This window comes from Nanorana parkeri, unplaced genomic scaffold (assembly GCF_000935625.1).
Source record: "Nanorana parkeri isolate BGI_ZX_2015 unplaced genomic scaffold, ASM93562v1 scaffold52, whole genome shotgun sequence".
Classification (NCBI taxonomy): domain Eukaryota; kingdom Metazoa; phylum Chordata; class Amphibia; order Anura; family Dicroglossidae; genus Nanorana; species Nanorana parkeri.
Genome location: NW_017306320.1, coordinates 2,797,802 through 2,819,955, shown reverse-complemented (window position 1 = coordinate 2,819,955; position 22,154 = coordinate 2,797,802). Strand labels below are relative to the sequence as shown.

Below are 22,154 nucleotides of genomic sequence, written 5' to 3'. Positions count from 1 at the left end.
TAGAACTCCTCCTTTTTTCAAGTTTAGATGGAGTAAGTGCATCTCAGGCTTTTATTGCTGCCTGTGTCTCTGTTGAGGACATTTCCATTCTTTTTCCATTACCAACAGCCAGTGTCAATGGGACAGGAAGTGAGGGGAATCTCCCTAACAGAAACCCAGACAACAATAAAAACCTGACAAAGGTTCTCACCCTCCCCACTCTATTAATAGAACACTTTTTAGTGCTCTCTTGTTCTCATGACTGCGGTGACTGGAATTCTTTTTTTGTTGTTGATAAAATAGTTTATTGTTTTACACAATTAGAACACAACAGTGCATGCTACTTGTTCCCAACATTATGGGCACCAGGCGTAGCAGTGCATGTAACAGCACAGTAAACATTAAAAAAATTAAGTTAAAAAGGAGAGAAAACAAAAAAATAAATAAGAGAGTTATCCCGTACGGGGAGACTTACTACAGTACAGGTGGGGGAAACATTTCCCAACACAGCTCACTTGGCAAAACTGGCATCACTCAGATATACCTGCTAGGGGCTCGGTCGTGACAGAAGAGCAATAAAGAGATGGGAATTCTTTGTTTTTAATGTCGGCATCCTTCTAATGCTCTGTGTTTGGTACATTGAGAACTGCTCTAGAAACAATATGCAAAATTGCATTGTCAAAGCATATGTACATTGAGCTGTGAGGATTGCAGTAACATACTCTATGTCATAAAGTTAAAATGTACATATAGACACAATAAAAATTATTTTCACTGCATCTCTGCCATACATGCACATTACTCCAGGTTTTGTCCCTTTTTAAAGCCCAACTCCGGGCACAGAGATTTTGGGAAGTCTGCATGTTACTGGATAGTATAGCTCAGGTATGAAGAAATTCCAGGAGACGGGTAGCCAATGCGCCTTCATAATTACAGCTGACGCCCAACTTTTGAGGTTTTCAATTGTTGTCAATATAGCTGGTTCTAAAAATTATCCTGCAGGCTCCTGGATAGGACAGACTGGCTACTGAATTCCATATTCATTTGTCCACCCCGATATAGCTCCTGCTGTACTCCTGGCCCACTTGACTTGCACTGTGTCTCTCTACTTCTCCCGACCAAAGATCTCTACTGCACATACACCCGCCCCATGATCCTTCACGGCTGCTCGACAGTCTTCAGATCTTCGGGTGGGAGAGAGCGGCGGAGACACAGGTAAGTAATAACCTTTTTGGTAACTTTTTTTTAATTCATTTTTTTATGTTTTTGCATATAGCTACTGATTGCTAGCAGTAGCTATATGCAAAAAAAAATATATATGCAAAAAAAAAAGGTTTAATTCTACTTTTAAGGATTGCATTGATCTTTTAGCACATTTTAAAGTCGGGTAAATCAGAAACCCGAGTGTTACATTATCCTGCAGGAAGCCAGAAAAGAGGCAGTCATGAATGAAGAAGCTAATTCTTCAAAGCAGTCAGTCTAGCCATGTTTGTGTGTAAAAACGTAAAAAATTGTTACAGCGTTACGTAGTGTTTTTAACTTGGTTCCTTTGAGGATTTTCTATCCCTGGGAGAAGGCCTTTTAAGCATAGAAATCAGCTCATGCATTGCAGAAAGGGAGTGATGCAGTTGGCTATAGTATTAAGGATATCCTGGCTGGCAGCCTTTCGGGTCGGTAAGAACTGGAGGCATCATGAGATTAAAAATGAAATCTAACTTTCTGCCAGTAGACAAATATAGTTGGGACCACACAAGGTGGGAGGTGATGCCGCAGTGAATGGAACAGGTTGGGATATGCTGCGTTGGAATGAGGCTGTAATTTAGCCACCGATGGCCATACAAGTTTCTTTAAATCCAGCTATGAAAGAGAGAAAATGGGCCCGATATAGGAGCACTTGTAATAAAAGAGAACTGTTTTTGTGTGCTTTATAAATCAGTCAATTGTTCCTTTTAAGCATCTGAAACAAAAGAATTTGGTTGGTTTGTGTTGGTTACACGATCAATCACCTGATAGAAGATCTCTGCGTGCTCGAGGATGAAATTGCGACATAATCTGGCCTATTCTTTCTTTCTCCCTTTTTCAGAGTGTGAGAGTAGTAGAGTATTGTATCTTTTTAGCCATCAATTGGTGCAAAAATGTATTTATTCACTTAAGTTATTTAAAGTAAAGCTGTGGGGAAATCAAATCTTAACCTTTTACGTGGGGCTGCCCTCGCACTGCACGGGTTAAATGCTTATTTTGTTCGGGGGGACGAAAAAGTTACTCACCTGAACCGCGATCCCAGCTGGCTTCTACACCGCTCCCTACAGGCTGTCTCTTCTTCCACTCCGGTGATGGAATGTCCCTCGGTGTCCATGTTCTATACACTGCATAGGAAGTGATGACTCACTGGACCTTAGACCACTGAGAGAGAGCAAGGCTCAATGGCCCGGTCTAAGAGCAAGCTGGGATTGTGGTTCGGGTGAGTAGAACTTTTTTTTTTCTTAGCTCCCTAGACAAAACGAGCACTTATCTCTCAGTTCGGGGGGAAGCCCCACTGCAAAGGATAAGATTTGATTTGCCCAGAGTTCACACCAGGGCGGTTGCGGATCGGCACTGTTTCTGTGTGAATTTTATAAAGGCGGTTTTGGGCGATTTAAATTGCGTTTCAGCACTGAAATGCAATTAAAAACGCCCAAAACAGCAATGAACAGCGCGGTTCCATTGAAAGCAGTATGGAAACCGCGCTGATCAGCACGAAAAAAAAACACAGGGAGCAATTTGGGATCACGCGGAGCCGCGCATTTGCATGAATGGTCCCCATAGCTGCCGAACTGCCCTGGTGTGAATGGGGCATGAAAGTAAGCGCACTTTCAGATAAAGTGCAGTTATCCTTTTTGCCACCTACCAACCTAAACAATCCCACACTCGCTATATTTAGAGATCTGAGGGCCGCTGCTCCGTTTCCGTTGTTTGTTGATTTACAATGCTGCATGTCTTCCTCTCCTGACTGCGTAAATCTACCGGTTGGGAGATGGTCCCATAGACGTCTATGGGGCTGTAATGTGTAGGTGCGGCCAGCAGGTAGAACATTACGGCGCTGGATGTAAACGGTAGCAAAACTGTGTCCATCAGATCTTGGTAAGTACAGAATTGAGGAGAGGGAGGGTTGGCATTGTTTGTTAGGATTTTATTACTTCATTATTTGGTATGTCTTTCAAACTTTTAACACACCGAGTTGCAGTGTATTATCCGATGTGCTGTCATGATTTTGATCCTCTCCATTCAGTTAATTAGATGGGCAACCTGTAGGTTGATGCACCTCAAACTGCCGCATGGAAGATATTCCAGAAACCACATCATCAAATTGCTCTGGCAGAAGCATGCAAATGAGCTTTTTGCTTATGTGGTCACATAGTTCAGTGACCCCCCTGCTGAGCGCAGTTTACAATCGTTGACTCCCCAGCGATCCCCTTTTAAGAGCACCACAGGTAGATTGCAGCACAGAGCATGTCCTATGAACAGCTCATGAAAACCACATTGTTTGCAGGCGTCTAATGTTCATATCTTGTGTCCAGCTGGACTGAAGCCTCAATATTTATTTTGGCTGGTTTTAGTAGGGAAGGAAGTAAGCTAGCTAGGGCGAAGGTCCAATATGTCTTGTCGTATTAAGTTAACCAAACCACCTCCTGTGTACGGTGGGGTAGGGGGAATTCGAAGTGAGGTATCTGCTTCCTTTTTGCATTTAGCAATCTAAGCTGGGAAGTGCTCAAGTCTTGGAGGTATGGGCGTCCCTCAGAGCCTCTTGACTTGGAATTCGTCTGCCCCCTGAGGGGGTCTCTATCAGGCACTCTGACAAAGAACTGTTTTTACATCCATGCATGTCTGGGCTAGAACAGGTTACAGCGTACATTTAATGTATTAAAGGGGCATCCTCTTCTCACTCAGCTGTTAAATATCCCCTTCGTTCTTTACTCTTTTTTGTCTTTCTTTTAATTAAGTTTTTTGTTTTCTTCTCCGCCTTCTTACCTTTTTCTTTAATCTCCTGCAGTCCCCACCCTTTGTGCCTGCTCAACGCAGCCCCCCCTCCCTCTTTACAAAGGCTGCCTTGGAAGCCTATACATTGAGTCCTGTGATTATTTTAAGGCACTGCCAGAGTTAGACATTTTATGGCACGCTGCATCTATTTGCAGAAAGGCTGAAGTAAAGTGTTTGGGAGTGGGGGGTGGTACTGCCGGGGACCAGCCTGACGCCAGTGGTACACACTTTTCAAGCAACATCCTGTGCTTACCTGCAAGCTTGCCTTTAATGTGAAGTTGGCTTGAACTTCTTTTCAACACTATGCAGTATTGTCTGGAAACACAGAACGCCGAACGCCTGGTCCTCTTACATCTTTCAGGGCCGATTTTACATCAGTGCGTGAAAGCAACACGCGTGTTACTGCAACCCATGGCAATGCATACTCCATGTGTTGACATTTTTGAATGAGTGTGTTACGGCAAACATTATGTGACATGTCCAATTGTTAGGACCTTTTGGGCCGTCAGAAGAATTGATTTCGGTAGGCTGCCTTGATGCAGCGGACATTAATGAGTGACATAACTAGCATTAACACACCTCAAAAATGTTAATGGATTCTCTGTTTTTTATTTCTATTATGTGTGCTGCTACGTGAATGGAGCAGAACCAAATGTCTACTTCAAATAGGTTTTTCAGCCTGGATAATTGTCATTTCCATTATGCTTTTTCTTGAATTCGGTTTTATTAAAGAACTATGAGTGATTTTCACTCAACCTCATAGTTCAAGCCAACGTGTGACAATAAAACTGTCACAGGTCGTCTCAATAGATTGGGAAGTGAGCAAACACATACCGTCGCTCGCTCACTTCTCAATCCTGTCCCTGCAGAGAGCTGTGACTGTCACTCATGGCTCCCTGCAGGGATTCCCCCACTCCCCGCTCTGATAATCCAGTGCTGACTGGAGGAACGGACAGGGGTGGGTACAGCTGGCTCTGCCTCTAGATAGGCAGAGCCAGCTGTCAATCACGCAGCTGGGTGGATCTCGACAGTAATGTCGGGATCCGTCCCGGCGGTCTCAATATATTGCGAGCTGTATCTCACGGTATACGGAGCTTTGGGTCACGGGAGGACGCTAGTTTGTCCTCCCGTGACCCTGAGTAGAACTATGGGGAAAAACACTTACCCCATAGTTCTCCTCTAAAGGGTATTTGTGATTTAGTTATAATGGTCATTTTGTAAATGAAATATGGAAATGGCTAGTAGACACTAGGGATGCACTGATACCAGTTTTTCCGTACAGAGTACCAATATTTTGCTTTCGGTACTTGCCAATACCGGTGCTTCCGCTGGCATGGAGCCGGCTTCCCGGGCAATCGGGAAGTCGGGCTGCGGGTGATGACATGACGTGTTTGGCCGGCTCAATTGTGATTGGCCGTGAAACTGGCTTCCCAGCCAATCGGTATCGAGCTGGCTTCCCGGCCAATCAGAAAACCGGGCAGTAAGTAATGTCCCAGGTTCCTGATTGGCTAAAAAGCCAGCTTCCCAGCCAATCATTATCGAGCCCGGCTTCCTGATTGCCTGGGAAGCCGGCTCCGTGTTCCCCTACAGCACTGCCAGTCAGAGGAAATTTTACTCTGACCGGAATGTCGGTATCGGGGAATGTATCGGAGCATTTGAGCGAATACGAGTGCCCACCCAAATACTCTGTATCGGCACTGATAGTATCGGTGCATCCCTAGTAGACACTATTTGGTTGTTCTTATGGTGAAGGAGTTGGAATACTTTTACACAACCTTGTTTATGGCTGTCTGCATGTTATCGCGGAAATGCTAGGTGATTAGGTTGTGAGAGTGAAGCTGGCCATACACTGGTAGATTTCCATACGAATGTTCATACAAAAAATCTCAGACCGTTGATAAAGTCATCACAGATGCGAGGAATGTGGTTTGAAATTTCTTAAACATTTGATTTTGGAATGAATGGAGTTTCCATCCATTTGGCTCACTAGAGTCGAAGAGGATTGTCAGTTTGACCCCATTAACTATTACAAAATGAAACTAATTTCCGAAAACCAACACTAAACCAACTAACAGAATTCTACTGGAGTATAGCCAGCTTAAAGGAGAACTATGAGATGAGTGATTTCCACTCACCTCATAGTTCTAGCCGACCTGTGACAATGAGACTGTCACAGGTTGGCTCAGTAGATCGGGAGGTGAGCAAACACATAGCGGGTTCGCTCACCTCTCGATCCTGTCACGGCTCCCTGCCGTGACAGGGGGAGAGGCTGGATTCCCCTCTCCCCGCTCCGATCTGCCAGCGCTGACTGGCGGAACGGACGGGGAGGGGGCGGGTACAGCTGGCTTTGCCTCTAGATAGGCAGAGCCAGCTGTCACTCACGCAGCTGGGCGGATCTCGACGTCGATGTCGGGATCCGCTCCGGCTGCGGCGTCTCTGTATACTGCGAGCCGTAGCTCACGGTATACTGAGCTTAGGGTAACGGGAGGACGCTAGTTTGTGTCCTCCCGTTACCCTAAGGAGAACTATGGGGAAAAACACTGACCCCATAGTTCTCCTTTAAGGGCTAATGTTTACAAATGCTGTAATACCTTTTTACCTTTTTGGTTCCTCTGAAACTATAGATTCACTTAGGTAGCTTGGAGATGAGTTTACATGGGACTGACTAGATTAAAGGTCATTCAACTCAGAACTGGTAACTCCATCAGCACTAATATTCTGGCTCCTACTGTGCCTCAGCTACATAAGAACTTTCTCTACCATCACTTGCCTTCTGTTAACATGTTATGGTTCTTTCAAGCTGAAACAGGCTCTTGGCAGAGCTAAACTACAGACCGTTTAAAGCAACGGCAAAACAGAAGATGCAATATTTGCATGACCGTAACCCAGTAGACCTCCACCCAAATCCACAGGGTTAGGTAGCATTCTTGTTTAATCTAGTTTTCATTGTATTTTAGTTTAGAGTTTTACACTTCTGTGTTTTATACTGTTGTGATTTGTGTAGGGTCTGAATATTTATTGAGATACTAAAGTCCTACAATTAACAAAAGTCTACTTTTTAATGAATGGGGTCAGATCACTGTCACTGAATTTGGCAGCACTGACCAGAATACTTTGTAACACCAAATCTCAAGAAGTAGAAAGCTGCATTTAGTGAATTGATTGCTCTGCTGCCAAGTTTCCACAGGCCTCCAAGCAATTTTTATTTACAAGTCTCTCTTTTCTTATACTGACATTCAGGAGTTGATTGTACAGGAAGGCTTGAAATGTTATGGGGTTTTCTTGGAGGCTTTTTGTGTTTTTGTTCTAGACTTCTGGTGCTGTGTTTAATATTCTGCCCAAGTGTTCTCCTAGATGTCTATGAATGCCATAGTGCAGGTATTGCCCACACTAGTATGATCCGTTTTAATGTTGGGTTTTTGCCATAACTGTTTGCCTCTTGTTTTTGGAGCTCTGCAAACATAGTATTTCATTTTTATGGGTTTAGATATAGACCAGGGGTGCCCACAAGGTCGATCGCGATCTACCAGTCGATCGCGTAGCGCTAACTGGCAGATCGCCATGTCCTCTCCTCCCGCCGCTTCTCTGGATCCCTGCTGCTCTCCCCAACGGGGATCCGAGAAGAAGTGATCCCCAAGAGTAAAAAAAAAAATTACGAAAATTTAAAAAAAAATAAAAATTAATAATGACAATAAATAGTAAAAAAGAAATTTAAAAAATGTTGTTTTTTTTTCTCGGAACGCAGGCACATTAGTGCCTGCATTCCGGTCCAGTGCGATCTGCAAAAAAAGTGCTCGCAGCATTTTTGCGGATCGCACTGGACTGGAACACAGGCACTAATGCAGGCGATCGCACAGTGGGTCGAGGGGCCTGCCTGCGGCGCCATTGACTTCAATGCACCGCCACGCCCCCTCCCGCCCCTGAATGCAGGTGTTTTTTCGTTGGTAGATCTCAATGAGCTCGTCATTTGAAAAGTAGATCTCCAGACGAAAAATAGTGGGCGCCCCTGATATAGACGATACTCGTGCTGTGACAACTGCAGTGGATAGTTTTGTATGAATAGCTGTTGAATTTCAAAGTCAGGAGGGCAATATTGGTGTTGCAATATCTGGCATGATATTTTATCTGTGTGCCTTCCAAAAATGCTAGACTCCTGGCTTTTTTTGCCACTCTACAGCATCGGCTATTTTTCAGAGCATGCTTTTTTATGGGAAATATAAATGGTATTCCCATATAGAAGTAGATGATGACCCATCTGTGCCAATTATTGTGTTCTGAACTTTATGTCCCAGTGTCCATCCGTCTAATGAGAATATATTCAATAGCTGCTGTCCCACTCTAATCAAAATTTTGAAAAGAGTTTGGGTTACATGCACTTTGAGGTCCGTTTACACCCCATACACATGCCAACATTCAAATGATGTTTCTGATCGTTAGAACGGGGGGTTACCATTGGCTCACTTGTTTGCCTGATGAAGGGGATCCTGTGAGACCCCGAAACGTTGTATAGAGTGTTCTTCTTGCAACTAGTACGTTAATAAACACATACTGAACTTGCTTTGGAGTTCCGGTGTCCATCCTTTACTACTACCATTGGCTACCTGGTGCCTGGCATTTGTCCAGCCCTGTGTTAGACATTCATCATCAAAGGCTGGCTCTTCATTAGTTCCATGCTTATCCCTTACTGGAATCCTTCTATAAACAGCGAGATGCTTCTAATCTTTCTCAATCACTATGACTGATGGTTTTCAAGCCTTGTAATCATTGTGTCCTGGCTGTTTACATATGGACACCCCACCTGGAATCTGCACAACCTACCCACATTTGTACCTGTTGACATTGTTTGTCTAGAACTCCTCTTTGAAGGTTGAAAGTCCAGAGGAGTCTCGTTAATGTTACAGGGCTCTTTCATTACATTTCTTTGTGTGAAGTTTTTCTTTCCTCTCCTTAATTTGACTTCCAGGTGTTTTTCAGTGTGAGGACCATCTCTTCACCCTAATGGCACCCTCGTCTCCCTCAACTTCTAGTCAGGAAGTGAAATCTTTGTCCTTTTCTAGTCAGCTTATCTCTTGCTGCTGGAGGTCACTCATTGAAAAATCCTTTGATGCTAAATCCCTACTCACCAACTGCATGGCCAGAGGGAAAGCCCTGCTGAGTAAGATTTCCTGGAGAGCGCCTCATGAGCTTTGAATCTGTGCCCTGCAGCCTCACTAAGCTGATCAAATGGATTTCCATTGTGCTGTAATTAATTATACTTGCATGTTTGTATTCGCATTGAAAAACGGAGAAAGTGAATCCACTTGTTAAATATTGCTTGAGAGTTTTTTTTTTTTTTTTATAAAAATGACTGCAGCTTTGCCCAGAGTTATAAATTAGGAGCTAAGTGAAGAGCAATTATTTATTAAATTATGAGTACTGACCGGTTAGCCCAAATCTAAAAATATTTTAGCTAATCTCCAGGTAGATAGAAAACATTTAAAGAGACCCTTTCTATTTTTTTTTTTTGCCTGGCCTCAATAAAGGATGTGTTTCCTTTTAATCCCTTAATGTATTGTCAATCCCATGGGCCCCGAGAAACCTCTTTCTGTGCCCCAAATTGCACTGTTTACTGCTGGGTGCCATCATCTTGGGATATCGGCAGCACCTAGCAAACATTGTGTTCCAAGTTCCCTGATTGCAAAGCATAATCCTGCATATGCTCAGTAAAGAGCAGGTCAGATTGGTGTATGGCCAGTTTACAGTAAAAGTCTATTACAGGGTTCGTCAACCTCGGCACTCCAGCGTTTGATTCTTGTAATCCTGTTCAAACTATTGACTACTGGCACTGTACCGAGCAAGAGAGCCCTGACTGGCTCAGAGGGCTGCCTCATGATTTACCCAGAGTGCCTCTCAACAGGGGATTAGAGGGGTCTCAGGAGGGCAGATTGAGATATTTTCAAATGAATGAATAACTTTATTGAAGAGACCCGCAAAGCACACAGTTCTGAAGATTCTCATTTAGTTACCAGTCCCCTTTCTCTTCTTTTAGAGTGGAAGTAAATAGCTGTATAAATGTTTGAATTTTGCCCTAATGTACGGCATTAGGGCACACTTCTCTTTAGATCTTTCTTATGTGTGCCTTTCTCCAGCACTGTCGGAATGATCTTCTGCCCCCTCTTTTTTCCCATGCTGCCGCCATCTCCGTTAACAACACGCTTGGGTTGCCAGAAGTCTTTTTCGGCCGCTGGGTGGCCACTGATGATGTAACTCCTGTGCACATCCTCCCCTTCACCTGAACCATTGACGGCATCTTAGCGATGCCATGAATGGGCTGAGTGTGTACACTGCAGGGTGCATGCACCGAATAGTGTACATAGAAAATAATCGCTGGGGAAGAGATAATGTTTTTCAGCAGAAGAGACTTTGAATGTCTGTGCCAAAAATCCCTACCTACCAGCAATTATTTTCTTTTACTCAACACAATAGAATTATAATAAGAAAGGCACTGCGGACAGAATCATTATATTTTATTGTTATATTGTGTTGCATATTTTGGGTATTTTGAACTGAAAGCTGCAGCGATATTGCACATTGTACTATATTTTTGGGGGTATTGTAGGTCTATAGCGCTGAGTTGGGTGATTTTATATGCTTATATTCTTTTGCTGCCTTACATCCGCTGTATTACTATATGCATTTGGCCAGAAGTGGAACTCTAAATTTATTACGGAAATTGAGCACTTCGGGACTGGTCAATTCCCTTGTGCCCCCCATACTCCCCTTCCTTCTGTGGCATTAGAACCCCTCTGCTGCCCACACCCTGCACCCTCCATACCTTCCACTTTCTCAAGTTGGGCTGATGCCAGAGGTCTGGTCTGACAGCTCCAAGGCCCAACAAGAAGTAAGGAGAGGTTGTGGATGGTGCGTTACATTAAATGCGGGCTTTCAAATTCTCTCTCGCTCTCTCGCTCTCTCGCTCTCTCTCTCTCTCTCTCGCTGGAATTCTGTTTTTATTCGTTTGGAAAGCTCATCCTTCAGTACCAACACAGAACAATAGAGATCTCACCTGTGGATACGTGTTGTGTTTTTACACCTCTTGCCGACAACACTTGACCTTGTTCCCGACTTAATCCAAAGTAACGGAAAACTGCCGGAAACGCTGCATGGCTCACTGCTTTCTTTGTACTTCAAGCAGGTATATCTAGATGGCATTACATCAGTGTCGGAAGCCGGTCCTTTGCCTGAACATGTGTGTTCTTTGCTGCGGATCACTTTAACAGATTAGAAAACTGGCAGTGGGGGAGGAAACGTTGTGGTTAGCCAGTACAATCAGCTGTGGGTGGGGGACATATTTAAGTCCCATCAGTCTGTTCTGATGTTCTCTTCAAAGATTCGTTAGGCACAATACATCTTTTGTCTCATCTGTTGGTGGTGTAAATGAGTTCCCTGTGTCTTTCTCTGACAAGCTTGCACCCATTAAATTTGCCATTGTTTGTGTTCCACAGTCAGGCCATATTTAGCCCACATTTTTGTAGAATGCTGAAGATGTTTTAGAACTTTAGATAAGTTGTGACAGTTCAATTCATGCATTGCCTCCTTTTGTATGGTCACTGTGGCATGTTGGCATTAATGTTTGTTTATCTTAAGGGTCGTCACGCATGTCAGTATAAAATGATACGGCTATAATAAAACAAGTCCAATCCTTTGAAGAGAAACAATGGCGTTCTTGTAGTATGCATTTTTAAGCTGGCTATACATTGGAGCGATCGCTTGATTTTATAATATTTAATGGGGTCAGATTGACCATCTTTTTTGACCTTAGTGATGAAATAAAATGGAAGGAGCAGGATGGAAATTTTCCCCAGAATGAACAGTAAAGTCTAACTGAATGCAGTTTACCTTTGGCGGAAACTCCACTCATTCCAAAATAGAACGTTAAAATGAAACGATATTTAGAACGGCTTTTGTCTAGTTTCTGATAGCATTATTGAGTATTCTGATCATTTTCATACCAATGGTCACACAGGGGAATTCAAGAGCCAGCAGAATGTTTGTTTCTTAGGAGCCAGCTCCATTGACAACAAATAGAGAAAATCTCCAAAGTTAGGTGCCAGCTGTAATTTTTTTTAAATCGGTAAATGGTCACTCGCACTCCAACTTGATGCAAAGTCAATCGCTTTTATTGACTGGGATAGTGTCACATTTATAGCGACTTTTCAGAACCAACCTGTCATTTTTAATGGCATTGGCTACCTGGCCCCTGGGATTTCTCCAGCCCTGCGTTCTCACAAAATTCTGACTGTATTTCCAGCTTAAGTTAAAGTAGATCTAAACACTAACTGGATAACATTTAAGGCCCATTCACACTATCAAGTGCCTCGTGGTTTGTATTGTTTAGGGGCAGTGTTGTTACAACGCATTGTTCCAGAGTCAGCTGCCTATCATTGCACAGGACTGACTTGCTGACAGCAGGCCCATGAAGTTTGTAGTCTCCATTAGGGGTGATGGGACTTGTGCTCCATGCAGGAGGACAATTGGGGGGGGGGGGGACTTTTTTTAACCTCATATCATATAGTGCCTGAGCAGGGATCTGCATGGCATGATCGCCTGGTATTATTATTTTAAAGTTGCTGATTTTAAAAAGACTGAAAGCAATTTTTGCAATGGACATTAATAGGTAATAACTTTAAGGATTTAGTGATTGGGTTTAGATCTACTTTAATGGTTTCTCACCCTCAAGCTACTCTCCCCATACCTGAATTGCAAAGTTCTTCTCCCCGCTGCATCGTGTATATTTGAAATTCGGCACGGCGGTGTGGGCAAAGCCACACACAGATATTCCGAATTAGAAGATACACAGGATCTGTGAATGAAGAGACTGCAAGTCCCGTGTGCCACTGTGGCAGAGGGACTCGTAGATCTCAGTGGAGCACAAGTCCTATGCTCTGAGTTCAGTCTTTACTTCTACATGTTTTGTTTTTGGTCAGTATTAAACCCAAAGACAGCCGAGCAACATGCGATATCAATGGTGGTGGCTTGCATACTCCTTTCTTTAAAGTTTTCCTTGTAATGATCTTGACTGCACTCAGAACAGCACATTTTATGGCTTTAGGAGTTGACGTGCTAGGTGTTGGAGATAGGTTAGCAATGTGTTAAACTTTAGCTAGTGTGCAATGGAATGTAAGTGCCTGTATATGACTGTTCTAGGCCTCCTTAGAGAGCAGAAGTGCAGCCAGTCATGAAATGCAACAACTTCTACGATCATTGATCTTTGCCCAGCTAGAATATATGGGTTAGTGGAGAACAGCATATCACATGCTCCACACAAATATGCAAAACTGCTTGGTAGTAATCTCATCATAAAGGAGTTCAAGTCTCCAATACCTTTTATAAAGGTATGTCTGTTTCCCTAGAACACCCCCCGAGAACCAGTGGGACCTAGGATGCAACCAGAAGCCAATCAGAACAACCGCTTTTGACAAAGTCACACTGTTACAGCTCTGGTGGAGCAGATCACAGGCTAAAGCTGGGTACAAAGGCTGAACGAAAAAAATAATCCGTCAGGTTCCTCCATCCACACTGGATGGACAAATCTCCCACTGTGTCCATTGTATTTTGACAGAGGTGCCCAACTTTTGTTGAGGAGCTGGGACCACCTACAAATCAAATTTCTGCTGAATCGACTGAAGTTCAATCCATGTGTACCCAACTTTCAGCCGGCCATACCTTAAGGCCCCTTTCGCATGGGCTGATCAGGAGAGGATCCATGCACGAATTCCCTCCCGATCACAGCAGTATGGAACAAATGTCACTGTTGTGACACCCTTGTCTGTCCAGTTCTCTCCTCCATCTTGCAAAATGATTGGCCCCATGACGTTCTATGGGGAATTGGATGTAAACGGACGTGTCCATTTAAATCAGATTAACCCCTATCGCACACGATCAGGTCCATCAAAATAGAAAACTGTTCAGTTATTTTTTCCAGATCTGGCCGAAGTTGGGGGTTAACCGGGTGTAAATGGACGTCCATCCGTTTACACGTGGCTCCCCCTAGACTACAATTGGGCATCTGATCGGGAGCGCCTGAAAAAGTGACTGGTGGACCCGATGAAACTGCCCATGTGAAAGGGCCTAACATTTTTGCTCTGTCTGGAGGCCGAACAAACAAAATCTAATAAATTCCTTCATTCATGCCAAACGGTGTAAATGGAAGAATCTCCTGCTGCAGTTGTATTCTGACACTTGGTGTCTGCTGCTGTCCAAATAAATGAGCATTAACTGCAGCTAATTGGCTGAAGTCACTGATTGTTTGAAATTTTCCAGCCCACATTACTTGAAGTAGTTGGTGCAGTAGAAGTCTGTGGGGCAGACTTTTTAGGTTTCGAGTTATAGTACTACACCTTTTGGTACCACTGTGATGACAGCAGGGTTTTGGTTTTGGCAGCGCTGTATCACTGGAAAGTTAGCACAAATACATGTGTGATTAACATATTATGCATACATCCCATAGAGTTACCACATGTCCGTTAATGCCATGTTGATAGGCATATAGCTAAAATGTAAGAACTGGTCTGGCCCATAAGGAAAGACTAAGTTCTGGTCCTATAGGTCTCATTTTTGTAGGGCTGGTAATGATTAAAATTAACGTAAATTCGATTAATCGAATTTTTTTAATCGATTAATTTTGATTAATTATAACGCTCATACAGATCCAACTATACACATACATCACAGCAATGAAGTAATAAAATGAACTAGGATCACACTAATACAGCACATTATTTATCTCAGGTGCCCCACTCAATATGGCCGCCGCTTGAGTGGGGCAACTCGGAATAATAACGTGCTGGATTAGTGGGATCCTAGTTCATTTTATTACTTCATTGCTGTGCTGTATGTGTATAGGCCAATGCCTTGGCTGGCGCTCGTGCAGAAAGTTTCTTGGGCAAACTCACCGGCCCAAGTGGCTCCGTCGGCTAAGGAAGGGAAGGGGGGAGGAGTCCAGTGACGTCACGGACATCGATGTCACCGGACTCCTCCCCCCCTTCACTTCGTTAGCCGACGGAGCCACTTGGGGACATCGACGCCACCGGACTCCTCCCCCCTTCCCTTCCTTAGCCGACGGAGCCACTTGGGGAAGGGGGGACGAGTCCGGTGATATCGATGTCCGTGATGTCACCGGATCTCCGACGGGACTCCCGGAAGCTGGCGAAGAGGTCAGTATTTTCATTAGCGATCAAAAAAATTTGAATCGATCAAAAAGATTAACGATTAATCGAGAAACTAATCGTTAATTTGCACAGCCCTACATTTTTGTCAATTTTTTTTTTTAATATCCTCATCAATGTCCATCTAGTGTTCTGCGTGAACATAATCATTGTTTGTCTTTCCCCACACCCTGCAGTACATACACCTGCACACCCTACAGTACATACACCTGCACACCCTACAGTACATACACCTGTGTGTTACTGAGTGACTTGTAAAGCTGGGGCAGATCCCTCAATGAACATCGGAAGACATGGCTGTTTTCTATTTACCAGGGCGTTCAAACCTTTGATCTATATGGATACGAGTCCCAAGAAGTACAGCCGAAATATACATTTTTGGAAAGCACATTCACAGTAACAACTAACTAGCTATTATATTTCTGCTGCAGGACATTTTTCAGCTAGTATGCTTCCTTTTTTCAAATTTCAAAATTTTTGGGGGGAAAAAAATATCAATTTAAAGTACACCTGTAATTTTTTGTTCTTTTTAAGGATTCCCTTTTTTAAAATAAAAGTAAATATTGCTTATATTGTTAGGCGCACAATTTTGCTGTAAGCAGGTCGATCTCTAGAACCTGGACTTTTATTAGGCTGATCTTAACTGATTAGTTGAAGTGACACTAAACTCAGGAGTTAATTCTTAAAAATAGGGCTGCAACCAAATAATCGATTACGAGAATAGTTGTCAACTATTCTCATGATCGATTAGTTGGTTGGATCCCCTAGCTCTCTCCTTCATGCTGGGAGGAGGGCACAGCAAGCAGTGGACGAGTGCAATAGCCAGCCTGCTATTGGCTATTGCAATTTGAAATGGCCAAAGAGAGGCAGCCTCCTGGCTAACCTGCACCCAATTTATCTTTTGGCCACCAGCCCACTACCTGCTGTATTTACATTCAGCTGCCATGTGCGGAATCTTGCCACTGGCAGCTGTCATTCCCTGGCTGAAACTATTCAGGCGCCATGTGCTTACAATACAATTATTAAAAGAGAGTTATAAAAGGTGGGGAAAAAAATAATTTTCTGTTGCGGCCTGACAAATTCTGCTGCGTGAGGTGCGTTGCAGGGCCATTCATTTCAACGGCACCCTAAATGCGCCTCCCACCCACAGTGTGATCGCCCGCACTGGAATGTATAGTACCACAATGCTGTGCGTTCCAGTGCAGTGCGATTTGCAAAAAAATTGTGCATGCAGTTTTATTCTGAAGTAAACTTTGTTTGTTAACACTGATTTGGTATATTTTATTTTAAATTAAGGATGGTATATCTTTTTTTATTGTATCCGAATAATCAAATAAATGAAAAAATATTCAGCCAACTAATAAATTATGAAAATAATTATTAGTTGTAGCCCTACTTCAGAATACATGTATATGTAAAATGTATTTTATTGTGCATTATGGGGGGAGCTTGGAGCGGTGACTACTTTACAAGCACACACAGGGACCGTGGGGAACAAAAGTAACCACCCTCCAGAAGGAAAGACAGTGTCAGCATGAATTCAGATGATTTTGGTATTTACAGCTGAGTGATACACAAATAAAAGATATATATATTTATTAATAGTTAAGGTACTTAAAAATACATGCAAGGTTTAACTCCTGATTTTAGTGTCACCTTAAATAAAACTGGGCACGTTTTGAAGAGCTCAGTTGCTGAAGCTTAGATTACACACACAGCTGAATGAGAACAGTGAAGTAGGAAAACCCCCCTTCCTCCTGGCTGACCTGAAGTGCGCTGTATTAAATATTAATTTGTTTGTATTAATATTATTATTATTTCTATAAAAACAGTAAAAACAAAAAGATATCATTTTAAAAGTGTTTGTAACCTAAACATTTTCCATTTGCATATTGGCTCCATGACTGAAGGTTTAGCCCCACTTGGAAATGGCTGCTTTCACCGGAGCCTGATCACACACTCGTGTTGCTTTTATGGCAGAGTTTCTTTAATGAGAATGTCATGATGGTCTGAAATCTCCCTCGGTATTGGATTTTGTGTTTTTTATAAATCCGGTATTGTTTGTTTCTTTGAAGTATTTTCATGTAAGCAATTGGAAGTTTTATAAACACAGTTTTTGCAGATCAGATTTTTGGAGATTTTTCTTATGTACTCAGCGTTTTCCATCCGTCTCCAGGGAAAAGGCCCCTTGTATTTTGGTATTAATTTGCAGCTTGGTTTCAGCCAGTTTCCCACAAGAAATGTAATATAACTTAATTTACTTTGCATCACTTTATTGATATACGGGGTCACTGTGAGAAGATGATTACTTTTTGCTTGATAGCGTTAGCAACTTACTGATGGGGCATTTATCTGGAGCAGCTGTGCACGGCAACCAATCAGCTTCTCTCTTTCATTTTCAAATCTTAACTGAACAAACTGAAGAGAGAAGCTGATTGGTGGCCCTGGGTAACTGCTCCAGATTTTGTCTGCTCCAGTTTTGATAAATTCACCTCATTGTGTTTCGTATGTGCCTCAAATTGTTTTCTTAAGAGATCCTATTGGTTTTGGGCACGTATTTTTATTTTTTTTAACACATTTTCAATATTTATTACAAATCAGCTGAGGTTGATTACTTTTAGACCCTCTGTGTGTGTTTTGGAAATTCTTATTGAGCTGTCTGGAGAAAGGGAAGGTCTCACTGGTCTGGCTCCTTTACCTACATATTTAAATTTCAGTTTTGAGCCAGTCGATGTCCTGCTTTCAGGGCTTGTTCACACTGAATGCTGTGCGTTCCAGAACGGTAGCTGCTGCAACGCACCGCAATCCCTCACAAAAGTTCCCCCTGCGTTCTAGGGCAGGAGGGGGCGTGGCGGTTAATTTTATTCAATGGCACCGCTTCCACACCCCCCCTCCCGCATTGCGATCGGGCGATTGGCAAAACATTGCATGCGTTCTGTTCCACTGCAAATGCAAAAAAATGCTGCTTGGTCTATTTTTTGCGTTTGCAGTAGAACGGAACGCAGGCAAAGATTTGCCACGCGTCCGATCGCACTGCGGGGGAGGGGGGTGTGGAAGCGGCGCCATGCCCCAGAACGCAGGGGGAAGGATTGCGGTGCATTCCAGTAGCTGCCATTCTGGAACGCACCGCATTCATTGTGAGCAAGTCCTCAAGTGTGCTGACAAGGACCATGCTGAAAGGAGGCGAGAGCAGAGTAATGATTACGTTCTGTTGTGGCTCCTTCTGTCCAGTCACTTGCTGGTGCCAGGAAGGAGACCTTAGCAGAAACAGCCTGGTGACCTGAGTTTTCTCTGGCGCACCAGCAACACAGCTGTCTCCCAGGTCTATGTAAAGCTGGCCATACCTCTATAGATTATCTGCAGATTTTCTGTGGTCAGATGGAAAAAGTGCAACAGATTCCTCCATCTACGCCAAACTGTGTGGATGGAGGAATCTCCCGCTTGGCCAAGCTTCAGTATCTGGCTAGTTGGCCCTGCTGGCTCTCAAAGCACCAGAACAATGCCTGCATCCAATTTAGATTGTTCTGGTATTTTGAGAGCCAGCAGGGCCAACTAGTAAGATACTGAAGTTTGGCCCAGTGAGAGATTCCTCCATCCACACAGTTTAGCGTAGATGGAGGGACCTGTTGCACTTTTTCCATCTGACCATAGAAAATCTGCAGATAATCTACAAGTGTGTGAACAGAAATAAAGATCCTTTGGCAGGTGTGCCTGGGCACATACCACAAAGTGCATGTCTGTTTTTCGGGGAAATTCCAGGCAAAATATACTTTTTCAGAGTACTGCTTAGACACAATTAACCTTTCTAAATATCCTTTAACTTAAAGTTAATTTCCAGTTAAAAAATATAAAGTACAACTAAACCTGCATATTGTCAGGATATGCTAACTGTGTCATACTTTGATCTATGTAGCAACAGTCTCATGTACTGTGGTGGTTCCGGATACCCAACTTTTCTCCCTGAAACTGAAAAATCTCTGATTTTGTTGATGGGGAAAAGTTCACTACCAAATAAAGATACATTGCAAGTCATGGTTAGTTTGTGCAGACCCGACAGAAATGGGATATTGAGGCAGCTTTATTTCCTGCCAAAAGCCCAAAACTTGGAACATATTGTTTCTGTTCTTCCAAATGGTGCATACAGAAACCAAAAGCAGCCCAAGAGAGTTTTTCCCATATGCATTAGTGTTTTGTTTGGCCTGTAGTTCTCATTTAAGAAATTTTTCACACAGTTGGGATTGGTTAATAAAAACTGGCAATTATGTAAAATGGACGAAAAGTGGAACTGTTCCCTCTAAAGGTGGCCATACACCTGCTGATTATCATTCAATAATCGGCAGGTGTACGGAAGGCATGCGACCGTTTCTACTGTACGGTAGCACGTCTTTTGTCTTATGAGCTTGTTGGAAAACCGGGTTTGTGGCGTAAGAAAAAAAATGCCGCGCACACTGCCCGCTCAGCATTGCAGTCATCGGAAGCCCTCCCCTCAGCGGGGCGGGCTTGCGATCGCAAGTACGATCTGCCTGTCCAAGATGGGCGGATCGTACGAGCTTTTAATTACCTTACCAGCATCGCACAACGAAAGTCGTGCAATGGTTGTAAAGTGTATGGCCAGCTTTTAGAGCACGTTTTTTATCTTCATCTTTAAGCTGGCCATACATGTGGAGGTTTGATGTACCAATCATACTTGTGATTCCTTTTTATTTGCTACCATCTTCGATCACTTTGTCAAAAACACAAAGTGACAGAAGGCGTTAAGCGGTGGTTTTGAACGACCACAAGTTGATGGGGTTGAAAATGTCCTAATCAGCCTGGTGGCAAAATAGTATTTCGAAGGCTTTGCCTTTTAGTTTTTTCCATTTTTTTTAATTTGAATTATGTCGCTTTTGATTTTATTGCCGTGTTTTGACTTCACAGTTGTCCATGTTCTGGTGATCATTTGAACTTGTGCTTGGTAGATTTCCTAGTTTTTGGTGTTTATTTGCAATCATATGTGCACTTGCCGGTGGATGGAAATGGTTCAGATTGACTGAAATTTGCCACATGTGTGGCCAGCTGTGCCATTACTAATGAAATTTGTGGGTAACTTGTCACTTCAGCAGGCACCACTTGGAAGTTTTTCAAAGGATAGGAGAGATATGTTGATTTGCTGGGGTTTCTGTTAAAATGGCATGGTATTCATCAACATGTTCTCTGTGATGTCCTTCAGTAAAGAATCCTGACAATCTGGTGACAGTTGAGAATGAGGAGTTGTTCATCGTAGCATCCAGTGTATCACTAAGAATGTAGACCGGGGAACATTACAAGGACCACATTTATTCTGTGTGTTTTCGTCTGCTGCTACAGCCTGTGTGACTTGTGTTGTGCTCACCAAGGCTTTTGTTCTTTGATGGAGGCCCTTGATTTTGACTTCACAGGACAGGGAATATGAGCTTTGTGAGGGATCTCCCTATGTGCTCACCTGTAATGACATCACCCAAAGATAGCAGGTCCTGTCATCGCTTGCCAATTCACTGCTTACCACCTATTGCTGGCTAAGAACATAAGCCTGAAGGGTAAGGGGGAGGGAATTGACTAACTGCTATTCAGCCTGTAATACACCTGGATAAATATGTCTCCATCTCCCCATCTCCGAAATATAGATGATTTATGGCTATAAGGGAGGCCTTCCGAATATTCTTGTATAAACTACGGTAGAAACATCTGTTTATCACACGCCATCTTTATGGCTTGGTCTGCGATTCATCTTTCTGGGAACTGCTATTTGGGAAGTACTGTGATCATTAAAAACAACAGACAGCTTGTCAGATTCTATTTATGAAATATGGGGTCACCTCACCTAATTGGAACGAAGAACAACACTAGTGAACACTAGTGAAGATTGTGTTACAAGTCAACAACCAATCTGGATTGAGTTGTCAATTTTCTTCTAAGCACCATTATTCTTGTAACCTATTTCTGGTGGGAACCATTATTGGAAGCAAGACAAGCAGGCTACCCGCTACCACAGACTCAAGCACTTTCTGGGGAAGGGTGGCTTCAACATTTTCTTGGTCTGCTGCATGTCCTCTTCCCAGTTGGATATGCATGGAATAGCTAGAGAATACTTCTCAAAAGGACATCTTTGTTAAGCTAGGCGTACACAATCATGTGCAAGTGCAACTTATTTGATCACTGAACAACAATTTGTTTTAAAAGAAACCTGCCACCAGAAAAATACAGGAGCTCCTTTCAATAATCTTTTGATGGTTGTAGTTACCTAGTTGTCATTCTGAACGCCTGACTTGTATGCTTTCTGATGTACTGATCTAGAATAGTTATATAGGGCATATTGACTTCATTTGTTGGTCTTGGTCTATCATTTAAAATATTAAACCATCGAGGAACCAGGGAAACGTCACCTTTTAAACATGTGTTATATACATTTTTTTGTTTCCAATAAAGCTTTATTCAAATTTTACAATAGTTAACAGAAGTTATGATCAGCGAGGTTACAGGAGCTGATCGTAAGCAGAGACAATAAACAGACCTAAAACACATTGCCGACATTTGTAGGAGAAGGAGCAACGCTATGTCTTATGATGTCGGTATATCGAGACATTACACACATGAAACCTGTAGTAAAGGAAAGTAAGCAAAACTAAGATGGAGAGACAGAACGCTTTGAATTCCTGATAGGGTTGAATCAGTGCGTGAATTGAGAGGAGTCAGCCCTCATCTTCCATATGAAAGTAGGGCCTTTGGTTCCTGCGGGGGACCGAAGGGATCACCACTGTTTGGCACTTCCCTCGCGGAACCCATGTCTTGACTCCATGAAGGAACCCAAGGTGTTCTGGCCTCTAAGGTGAGTGAGTAAATGGAGACCACTAGGTACCAGATAATAAATGTTACCCACCTATCTGTGGGATTTCTTGCCCCCAAAGGAAAGAAAGAACAAAAAGGGAATGTGGG

General features: G+C 43.0%; 1 protein-coding gene across 1 annotated transcript in view; it reads left to right on the top strand.

Moving 5' to 3' along the window:
* Positions 1-22,154, top strand: part of LAMC1 (laminin subunit gamma 1) — a 128,027-nt gene that overhangs the window by 20,849 nt on the left and 85,024 nt on the right. The window lies entirely within an intron of this gene.